Here is an 11,488-nt window from a genome sequence, read left to right as displayed (position 1 = left end):
GTTTATCAGGAATGATTATAACTAATCAACAATATCATTTAAAAATATATATTATTTTAGACCTTTTTTAGCCAAATTTTAAAGAAGGGGGCCAGGGATATAGCTCAGCGGCATAAGCGCCTGCCTGGCAAGCGCAACGTCCTGAGTTCGATTCCCAGTGCCAAAAAAAAAAAAACAGAAGGAATGAAAATGAAACATAGTATTCAGTAAAGGACTTGTATTCTTTTATTCTCTATAAGGACACCCAAAAAAAGGGAAGTTATACAAAATAGTTCATACTTGGAAATTCATCAGTTCTCATTTAAAGCAAATATCATCAACAAAGAAAAGATTGTCCCTCACATATTAGTATAAAGTAATTTGATGACCCGATTTTTTGCCATGAGAAGAATAATTGCAAACTATTAAAGATGGCACGTGGTGTACGTCTACTCTTGGGCGTAAACTGCATGGGGATGGTGTGGTTTGGTGAACACTGGTCTTCACACTGGACTGTGAACTCACATCGGTGTTCTCCAGCAGGTCCCCCTAACGCACACACAGAGCCTGATAGATATAAAGGTGCACACCATACTCACTGGCTGAATGGATGAAAGGGTGAGTTCATTAGTTACTGAGTTATTATGAGCGGGTTTGGTTTTCATCATAGCCCATTTTCAAAAAAATTTTGTTCTCATCAATTTCTCTTATTTCACATGTTTCTCTCTACCCACAATGCTCCCACTTGTTTTCATGAAAATCTTTATATCTAGCAAGGATAAAGTAATTTGGCAGGGCTCTAATTAACAAGGATTGTCATGACATAAAGCTATTAAACTGGGCTATATCTCTGAGGACTTGTAAAAGAGCACAATCGTATCATTCCCCAGACTAAATTAAGATACAATCTAGGAATTATCTTTGATTTCTCTTCACTACCCTCCATTAGCAAGTCCTATGAACTCTTTCTTTTACAAATGTGTCTTAAATTAGCTTCACCCGCTCCCTCCCAGGCCTGAGCCACTCTCTTCTCCGACCTAAACATCAGCCTACGATCCCTGTTTCCATTACTGCCACCTTGAAAGGGTTTTTCCCCACGTGATAGCCAAGATGATCTCTCTTTTTTTTTTTTTGGTTTTTCTCCGGTACCAGGAATCAAACTCACAACCTTGCTCTTGCCAGGCCGGTGCTGTGCTGCTGAGCTAAATCCCCAGCCCCTCAAGATGATCTTTCTTAAAAAGAAAGAAATTAATGAACTTTATTCTTGACAGAGGAAATTCTTTGAGAATTTTACTTCTAGACAGTTTTTGACATTTGGAATTAGCCCAGGCTGGCCTTGAACTCATGGGGATCCTCCTGCCTCAGCCTCCAGAGTGCAGGGATTACAGGCATGTGCCACCATGCCCAGCTAACTCCTCATTTTAAAAGTAAAAGAAACTTCAAACAAAATTTGAATGCTACATAGAAGGTTTGGTTTTATTGACAAGAGTAACCATCATAGTCAAGCGTGGCAGTGCATACTGTATTCCCAGGGAGGCTAAGGCAGGAGAATTGTTGTAAGTTTGAGGCCAGCCTGGGCTACATAGTGACTTCAGGCCATCTTGAACTGCATAGCAAGACCCTGTCTCAAAAAACAAAAAACAAAACAATTAAACTTCATAGAAGCCATGGGCAGAGTTTTATCAGGAAACTGACATAATCTTGAGTTTTACTTTGATAAGATTCCTGGGCTGCTGTCTTGGAAACCCACCATAGGCCAGAAGAAGTGGAAACCAGGACCAAAAGAATGCTTCACCAAGCTGGGCATGGTGGCGCACGCCTGTAATCCCAGCACTTGGGAGGCTGAGACAGGATGATTGTTGCAAGTCCCAGGTCAGCCTGGGCTACAAAGTGAGCTCAAGCCCAACCTGAACTGCAGAGTGAGTCCTTGTCTCAAAAAGACCAAAAAAAAAAAAAAAAAAAAAAAAGAGAGAGAGAGAGAGAATGCCTCACTGACAGAGGAGGAAGATGATTGCACCTAGGACTACTGTCCTAGCAGTACAGGTAGCACGGAGCCAGGTAAAGGAGAGTGGACTTTGGTGCTCACAGGATCTTCTGGAGGATGGAGTAGGAGTCAGGGGAAAAAAGGGAAGTTGAAGGTGACAGCAGAGTCTTTGCGATTTACCGAAAGGATGGAGTGGGAGTAAGCATTAATAGAGAAAAGGAGGATTATGGGAGAGAGGAGGCTGAGGGAGTCTGATTTTACACACAGTGAGTTGGACGAGTGACAGAGAGGTCAGTGGGCAGCATGAGAGTGGACAGAGGTGCAGTGGGCGCAGGGGAGTGGGCCCAGAGTCGAGGCCACTCTCCCCAGGGTGCCCCCAGGGTGCCCCCAGGGCGCAGGCCTGTCCTCTACCCCTTTCCTCTTGATCTCACGTGCTTCTCCAAATTTCAGTACAGAGCATTTAAAAATAGAAATGAATGCAACGTGTTCTGAGCACATACAAAAATGGAAAGTTTAAAATGGATGTTCTCCTTGCACAATCTAATTTTCTGGGGAAATCAGAGAGAAAATACTTGAGCTATTTACCTTTTCTGCTATCTAAAATTGAGTATAAATGCCAAATAGAAATCAACCGCCACAACAAAACAATTACTTTCCTTGCAGTAATAGTACTCTAAACATTGAGAAATTTTTGTTTTAAACAGCGCTGTATTTTCTCTCTCTCTCTCTTTCTCTGTAGATCTTGTGCACATACAGGTGGCAAAATATTTGCATATTGGGGTCAAGTGCACAGGCACTTTGTAAGGAAATTGATAAGTACATGTTTTAAAGCAGAATATGTTCTCTTTTCACTGTGCGAATTTTTTTTCTAACGAGGCTCCTGACTTCCCAGCTAGACGGCTCGAGAGATGATCAGCTGTGACTAGGGAGGAAAGAATGCCAAGTTTCCAGTGTGCGCATGTACATTTCTTTTGCTCATAATTAATAGCCCCCGTGCTTGCGAAGGTTTTGGAAAGCAGCTAGAAGCCTACCCAGGTAATGCCTTCTGACAACGTTTTAAAGATCAGTTATGTCATATGGCTGCCTTTTAGAAAAAAAAAAGTCATAATGCATAGCTGTGCCATATGGCACCTCTGAAGAATGTGCCGGATTGGACAGACATTCGTTGGATAAGGTCCCACAGCACTTGGAAAAGAATGTAGTCCTGTTGCCAAAATGTGGCCTTTGTTAATCTCCTAACTATTATTGTGCAGAAACCAATTCATCTGTATTAATTATAAACAAATTTTAATTACTTCAGTAAAAGCCCATTATACTGATATCTGATGCCAAACAAGCTGTATTAACTCTTTGCAAGTCTCCAAAGCAAACACGAGGTGTTGGAACGTAGGTGTTTTATACAAGGCAGGAATTTCCCTGGCAGAGTGTAAAAATGCAATTCTGACATTTCGTTTTCCAGTTCTTTTAAGAGATCCCGTGATGCTTTTGCTTTTTGCAGATGATCTCAAAAGGCAGCTGATGCATGTAAGTTGTTAAAGACAAATTATTCCTAATGTCTGAGAGTGTTTAACCGCACTTTGTATTATTTTGCTTAGATTTCAAAGTTTTTTTTTATGAAAAGCATCTGAATGGTAAAGTCATGGTTTTCAGTAACACAAAACAACTTGACAAAACGTGACCTGATTTTGCTAAAACATGGATGAACCAGTCATTTCTGAGAGTGCTCTGGACCGTATGGGACCAAACTATCCTGCGCATCAAAGGAGAATATCCTTAAAAAACATGAAAATCCAAATCATTTGTGCGTTTTATGGCAGCAGCTTGGCCAAGAAGCTGGCTGGTCTTTCCTGCACAGAAACTATCTGGTTTGCAGATGGCACATGGTGACTACAGTGTGCGCAGCCGCGGGGGTTGGACGGGGTCCAGCGCGAGGGCTCATCTGTGAGCAGCCGCGCCGGAATCATCTTTGAGTTCGGCTTCGCTAATGTGTCGTTTTATTTTATTAGGCCAACCATCAAAAGTTTCTGTTCCTCCTGGAAATCATTCCTTTTGGTATTCATATCGCTCCCTGGACCTAGAAAGTTAAACAATTTTAAACAAATAGAACCACATCCTGCCTTCTCCTTCCATTAGACTTTGAAGTTTTTTCTGTAAACTTCACATTTTTTTTCTTGTTTTATGCAACAAAATAATTTATTTTTAGGTTCATAATGGGTGAATTCTAGAAAGCACTGTTCTCTGTGCATTTTCACTGATGGACACGTAGGAAATAGCTTTAAACTGAGTCATGGACATAATATGTGCTCAGAGCTGGCTGAGGGTGTGGAAATGGATGAGCATTTAAGTGAAACCGATTATCCCAAAGTTTGGGTACTTTCTGTGTACCAATTAAATGCATTATGTAATTGAGGGTTTGTTCATTTCTCTCCTGCCCAAAGCCATTATTATAAATATCAGTCATATCTCTATGAAGTTTGTCCTTCAAGTACAGAGTGATAGTATTTTTAGTAGGGTGTAGTGCTGAATGCCTCTAATCCCAGAACTCAGGAGGCTGAGGCAGGAGGACCATGGCTTCAAGGCCATCCTGGCTACGTGGTGAAACCCTGTCTTCAAGCGAACAAAGTCACAACATTCTTAACTTTGGGTCTGAAAATCTCTGTGGAAATTTTTTAGGATATCTCCCTCAACACTCACTTTATAGATGATAAAATTAAGGTACAAAGCAAAATGGTTTGTCCACAGACATAGAGCTGGGTGATGGAATCACAGGAGCATATTTCTAAACTCCACATCGGATGTTATTCCTGTTATAGTCCACTGTCTCAATTTAGTTATTATTTATCAGCAGGGAACAGATTTATCTTGAGTACTAAAATGTGAAATAATGACTATAATGATTGCAGTGCTTCTGTACATGTAAATTAATTTCATGTTTTGTCTAGGTACCATAGAGACTTACTTCATTCATTTGGTACGTGTTAAGCATTAACACGCCAGGTACATGGGTTGGAGAGGATGTTATGGATGGGATGAATGGAATTTGGGGTGGACCGAGGGCAAGAGGCTGTGAGTCCTAGGACACTACACCCTACCAAAAATACACAGGACAACTTATCATTCAGTGGAGCTACTTGGCTTCTCCTCAAATTAGAGTTAAAAAGGACAATTTCAATAGAAATTCACACCTGTAAGTTACCGCTCCCATATCATCATTATCATAAGTATTAACATAGGAAATCCTTGGACACAAATGAATAAATAAAGGGAAACTAAGTTCCAGAGAGCACATGAGATCTTGTCCCATGTCACAGGGTCAACTGAGTCCTGGCTGAAGGAGAACCTGCGGCATGATGCTTCAGTCAGTCATCCATCATTCACTGGGTACCTAATAGGTAGATCTTCATGGACTCAAGGCAAATCTCCTACCCCCTAACTTCTTCGGTGATACCATAAAAAATTAAGCCTATTTGTAGAAATGATTAAAAAACATTGTAAAGAAGCTTATTTCCCAAATTGCACCTTTTTATTTGTCCCAATGGGATTTATAAACACCATTCCTCCTAATCTTTTGCATTTTTGTTTAATTAAGAACTAGAGATGACAACAGGAAAATACTATGGTATTCTAAACGCCAAGGCAGTGAAATCACAGTAATACTCAGCAATGACCTTTCCGTAGTTGAGATGGTGGCGGATTTACTCACAATAACATGAGCTGTCTCCTTGAAAGGACGGCTTTCTCTTCTCCACCTTTGGAGGAGTTCTACCCACTTTGCAGGACACAGGATTGAGGAGCAGTGGGCAGAGGTGAGGCGTGAGGGCCGCCGGATGGAGACAGGATGGGAAGTGGGAGCGCAGCATGGGGCACCAAGGGGATTACCAAATTAGGAACTACATATACATTTCTCCTTTCCTTTTTTTCACTTTCTGTCTTGGTATGTTTTGTGTTGCAATAACAAAATATCTGAGCCTTGGGGGCTGGGGATTTAGCTCAGTGGCACCGCACCTGCCTGGCAAGTGCAAGGTGGTGAGTTCGATTCCCGTACCAGAAAACAACCAACAACAACAACAACAAAAAAGTATTCATGTTTATAGCAAAATATCTGAGGCAGGACATTTTTCAAAGTAAGTAGATAGCCAGGTGTGGTGGCACACACCTGCAATTGCAGCACTCTGGGAGGCTGAGACAGGAGGATCCCAAATTTGAAAATAGCCTAGAAAGTTTAGGGAATGGGTAAGAACTGGTCTCAAAATAAAAATAAAAAAGGGCTGGGGATGTAGGTCCGTGTGAGGCTGTTGGCCCAATCGACAGTACACATGCACACACACGCACACAGGTTTAGTGGTGCATGACTCTAGTGGCTGTAAAATCTCAACATCATAGAGCCAGCACTTAGCAAGACCCTCACTCCCATCCTGCTACATCACCACATGGTAGAGAAACGTAAAAGAATGGTCCTGAGAGAACTATATGAATGCTTTTCCAGGCTTGTGAGCCCATGATGATACCACTTCCCCATAGGCCGGGGTTAGTCGCTTCTGCCCCTGTAACAAACACCTGAGTTCATCATCTCATAAACACCAACACTTTGTCTTGGCTCTCAGTGGTAGATGGTTCAGTCCACGGTTGCTGGCCCCATCGTTTCACACCTGTAGAGGAAGATGAGGCAGGAGCACACCATGGGGCAAAGCTCTCACCTTGTGGTCCAGCACAAACATGAACAGACAGGGGTCCCGCAGTCCCTTTGAGGGCCCGTGCCCTGTGCCCAAAGACCCCCACCTCAAAAAGGCCCAGCCCCCTCCCAGCAGCACTGCCTGGGAGACTCTCACCCCTCAGACCTTTGGGGGACTGAAGATCCAAACTACAGCACGGCTCTGAGAGATCTGCCACTCCCGATCTCACTGCACCGGGACCAGGTTCCAGAACACGAGCTGCTGGAGGACAAACTCCAAACACGTCCAGACCTCAGCACTTTCCAGTTCAGATCTGAGCTAGAATGCAATGTAGGAGGTGCCTTAGGCTCTGGGGGAGTCACTGCAGGCTTCAGGAAGTGTTAGAAAAGAAAGTCAGGAACGTACAATAACACTGAGGAGATACAGGACTCAGGGCTTCCCTTATAGAACTGATTTGGGTTTGACAGTCACAGGATGAATGATATGTGATTTAACTCATAGATAATATGCAGTAAGTCTTCCAACGAATTGGCAGGACTGTCTCCCGGTCAAAATCTCTCAAGACTGGGGCCAGGGATGTAGCTCAGCAGCATAAGCGCTTGCCTGGCAAGCCTGAGGTCATGAGTTCGATTCCTGGTACCAAAAAAAAAAAAAAATCTCTCAAGACCTAGCCATGTCTATAAACAACTGCAGGTACAGAGGATGCCAACATTGCTGTTGATCACACTTGAGTTTGGATAATTCTGTGTGTTTTTAGTTCTGTTTTGTTTTGACTTGGTCAGTCCTTATTTGCAGTACATAATCGTTATGTTAATCATGGGAAGCTGGTACGCCTTGACAGATAATTCTTTATGGAGGTCTGTCCTACGTCCTGTAGGGTGCTGGCTGCATTACTGGCCTCTATGCAGTAACGTACCCCTTCCTCGTTCTGGCAAATGGAAGTGTCTCCAGACACCACCGAATGACTGCTGAGGGGCAAAATTGTCTCCACTCACAAATCAGCGGTATAGACGTGTGGCCCAGAAAAGCGGCCTATCGACCGGCATGAAGTGTCTTTGTCTTGCCTGTCCCTGTGGCCATCCATGATGTCCCCCTGTGCTCTCACTCACTTTGCTGCCCATAAAGAGTCAGTGGTGGGCTCCATCATTCCTCAGAGTTCCCATGGGCCAGGGCTGTGCACTTTTTACAAACTGCAGACCTGCCTACTGGGCACTGCCTTTCATGGAAGAGACAATTGCCTGCCTGGATAAGGTATAGAGGACAGGACACAGAACAGAGCTTATTCAAAGATGTTACAGCTATGGTAAGAGTAAAATGGTCCCTCTTCTAAATCTGAGCATTGTAGCTCACACCTGTAATCCTAGCACTCGGGAGGCTGAGACAGGAGGATGCTTGCAAGTTGGAGGCCAGCCTGGGCTACAAAGTGAGCTCAAGGCCAGCCTGAACTGCACAGCGAGACCTTGTCTCAAAAAGACAAAAAAGTTTTTAAAAGAGTAAAATGGTCCCTCTTCTAAGTAGAAATTCAGCGCACGGTATGGGCACTGCTGGGAACACCTGGAGGTGAAGTGCAGGGAGATGGCAGATTGCCCCCAACTGGAAGGTAAGCAGAGCACACGCAGGAGCAGAGATGAAAGGCAGAACTCTGGCCAGGAGCAAGCCCCTCACATTTCAGCCCTCACAAGGTCAGGCTCCGCCGACCATCCCCCTTCCCATGCCCCCCACCCCCCGGCAGGGATGTGTTCCCTGTCACCCACTGACACCGAAGTATGTGAAAACCAAGCTGATTGAAAACCCTTGCTTAGGCCTTTACAATAAATCCAACATCACTTTGCATCCTCTACGCAACTTCCCCTTCCCTCCCCGCTGCACCCTCCCCTCGGAGCTGTCCCACATGGTGTCTTACAGTCGGCCCGGAAAGTGGAGAGTTACAGCCAAAAGCAGCAAGAAAATGCCACAAAACTGGCAGCGTTCGCTGTGGAAGGAGCCAGGGCATCTGCTTTGGAGCAGGACTATGAAGTAGAGCCATGGGGGAAAGAAAGGCTATTAGGCCACCAGCAGCCAGGAGGGGAAGCCGCTGGGAGCCAGATTAAAAGTCTGAGAAGACTTGGAACTTGGAGTGACGGAGCAGTGGAGAGAAGCGGGAAAGCCAGGGCTGGCATACGGTGCCACTGAGGGGTGCTGGTCATCAGCTCAGTAAAACCCTCCACAGAGCCTGGGGTAAGGACGGCTGCAAATGGGTGACACAGGGGTCCTAACGCACGAGCCCAAGAACCACAGTGAGAACCCGCAGAGCGGTCACAGGCAGCAGAGCAGGCAGCACAGACTGCCCTGGGTGTCAGTGTGTGAAGCTTGCACGGTGCCAAGCCATGTCCTAAAATAACCTGTGGATCACTCAGTAGGTCCTTCTCAGAGGTGTGCTCTGCCTCCAGTTCTGCTGGATTACCCGAGGACCAAACCCAAGGGGTGCTCTGTCACTGAGCTACACTCTTAGCCCTTTTCATAATTTTTTTATTTTGAAAGAGACTCTTGTCAAGTTGCCTTAGCAGCACTCCAGCTTACAGTCCTCCTGCCTCAGCCTCCCAGAGTGCTAGAATTAGGGGCACGTGCCACGCACCCAGCTTCTGTATTATTTATATTTCTGTCCTCTTACACACACCGAATGGAGAATTTCTCAGACGCAGTAAATGCTAACGAAACCAAGTGGTTATTGGTCCACTTGCCTTCTTGAGCGTGTTGGTCAGGTCACCTTTATTGATCTGTAGTTGGAGTACGGACTGGTTATTGCTCTCTAAGTCCTGGATTTTGGTGTCTCCACTTTTCTTCTGCCCCACAGGTGGATTCTCTGGTGCTGTAAACTGGTGAACTGAAAGAAAATCAGTTATTTCAATGTGTAGGGCTTCAAGTATTTTTTCTGAGCTCCCCCTCCACCTTAAAGTGCCCCATTTATGCAGCAAACAATGTAACAAAATGTAGCGAACTGGCCCAAAGTTGTTTTGGAGGATGGAGGGGGTGACATTGTTAGTCCGGAAGGGAGGCAGGGGTCCTGCCTTCTACTAGTGTGGATCTTTGGGCATGGGGCAAGCACTGGGTGTGATAAATCCTGGTTATTTAGCTCCACTGCAGTAGTTCCTGACTCAGGCAACAAATTTTAGCTATGCTTTGGATCCAAACAAAATGAAATCTCCACCCCGCCCTGCCACCCCCATTTGGTAGTGTATTTTTATTTATTTCTACAAGTTACAAGAGAGCTGACTGAGGCTTCTATCTGCCACTATTTTAAACTGAACATCTTTGTAATTTATGTCTTATTTTATTATTTACGTATTTTTTGTTTTACTTTTGGTTTTTTTGAGACAGGGTCTCACTGTATAGTTCAGGCTGATCTTGAGCTTGCTGTGAAGCCCAGGCTAGTGTCAAACCCAAAGCAATCCTCCTGTCTCAGCCTCCTGAGTGCTGAGATTACAGGAGTGTTTGTGCCACCACACTCAACTCACATAAAATATACTTTAGACATGCTGTTTCCTTTATCCTGAACAATCTGAGGAGGCGATGAGGGTTATCTTTGTAAATGCCTGGGGCCTTCCAGGGTTCCTATCTTCTTCTTTTGTCAACAGAATCATGATTTCCTTTGGCTGTAGCCTCAGAGGTTGGTGTATGCCCTAATCAAAGTTCTGTGCCTGGAGATATACAGGCAACTCATGCCAGACCTGCTCATTGCGTCTCTGGATGCCTAGGAGAAGGATAGGAAAATCTTGGAGTTAGTTCCTTGCTGGTACCTAACCCTTTGCTTTATAATGTACTATATTGATACTCTTACTCTAGTAAAGTAGAAATTGGTGACCAAAATTGTTTAGTAGATTTTCAGGTAGTAGGGATCCTCTCGCCTCGGCACCCCCATTGAGCAGGTTTAGGAATAACTTCGGGAAGCAGGATGAAGATGGGACCCTCGTGCAGTGAAATGTCTCGCTGGGTTTTCTGGAGAACGGCCCTTGTCCCCGGGCTGGAAGGAAAGCACTTGGCTTAAACCAGGGGTTTGTAAACTTTTCTGGGTTATAGACTCCTATGAGAATCTAATGACAGTCATAACCACTCTCCCAAGACACATTTGCTGAAACTTACATGCCCTCTCTGCTGCACACAAATTCCAGAATTCAGGACCTGCAGTATATTTAAACATAAACTAAAGTCAGAAACCCATAGCATAAGAGCTTAGAGTTAAACAAGGAAGTGTTTACTGTTGTTTTACACTGTTACGTTTAAGCTGTGCTCACACCAGTAACTAGTTCTCATGACAAAATTCAGTATGAGTCTATTTGAATCAGCTATTCTCAAGATACAAGGTAGGAGAGGTAGACTGATTAATTTCTGGGTTAAAAATGTGCAGGCTAGACAGGAGCAGTAGCACATACCTGTGATCCCAGTGCTCAGGAGGCTGAGACAGGAGGAATGCCAAGAGTTAGAGAGAAGCCTAGGCTATGTGAGTTCAAGGCAAACCTAAACTACATAGCAAAACCCAGTCTCAAAAAGAAAAAAAAAATTTTAAAAAAGCAAAATAGGTACAAGCTATAGATCTTGATAACTTTTTATCTAAAGTTACTCATACTAATAGTGATTTTTTTCCCTGTTTTTTTTTATGGTGACTAAAAATAATTCTGCTTTGTGGCCCTATCCACACTTCCCACGGTCTCTGCCTGCTGAGGATTTCCTTTGGCTTGTTGCTGAGCCCACTGATTATAATAACAAGAGTAACAGCGATGAAAAAACAGTGCAGTTGTTAACTACAAGGACCCTACGTCATGCTAAGCTCCATTTACAGCGTGAGTGAAAGTGAGCAAGTCAGGGAAATCCTTTG

At 44.2% G+C, this 11,488-nt stretch overlaps 1 long non-coding RNA gene across 1 annotated transcript; it reads right to left on the bottom strand.

Moving 5' to 3' along the window:
- Positions 1 to 9,362: 9,362 nt before the first annotated feature.
- On the bottom strand, positions 9,363 to 10,914 carry LOC102016593. Its single transcript, XR_260466.2, has 4 exons — positions 10,756 to 10,914; positions 10,454 to 10,636; positions 10,131 to 10,366; positions 9,363 to 9,499 (listed from the first exon to the last, which is right to left on the bottom strand). It is a non-coding gene; the product is annotated as an uncharacterized LOC102016593 (long non-coding RNA).
- Positions 10,915 to 11,488: the final 574 nt, after the last annotated feature.

This window comes from Chinchilla lanigera, unplaced genomic scaffold (assembly GCF_000276665.1).
Source record: "Chinchilla lanigera isolate Chin_1 unplaced genomic scaffold, ChiLan1.0 scaffold00016, whole genome shotgun sequence".
Lineage (NCBI taxonomy): Eukaryota > Metazoa > Chordata > Mammalia > Rodentia > Chinchillidae > Chinchilla > Chinchilla lanigera.
Note: the sequence above shows the minus strand (reverse complement) of the source record. Positions and strands in the feature narration are given on the sequence as shown.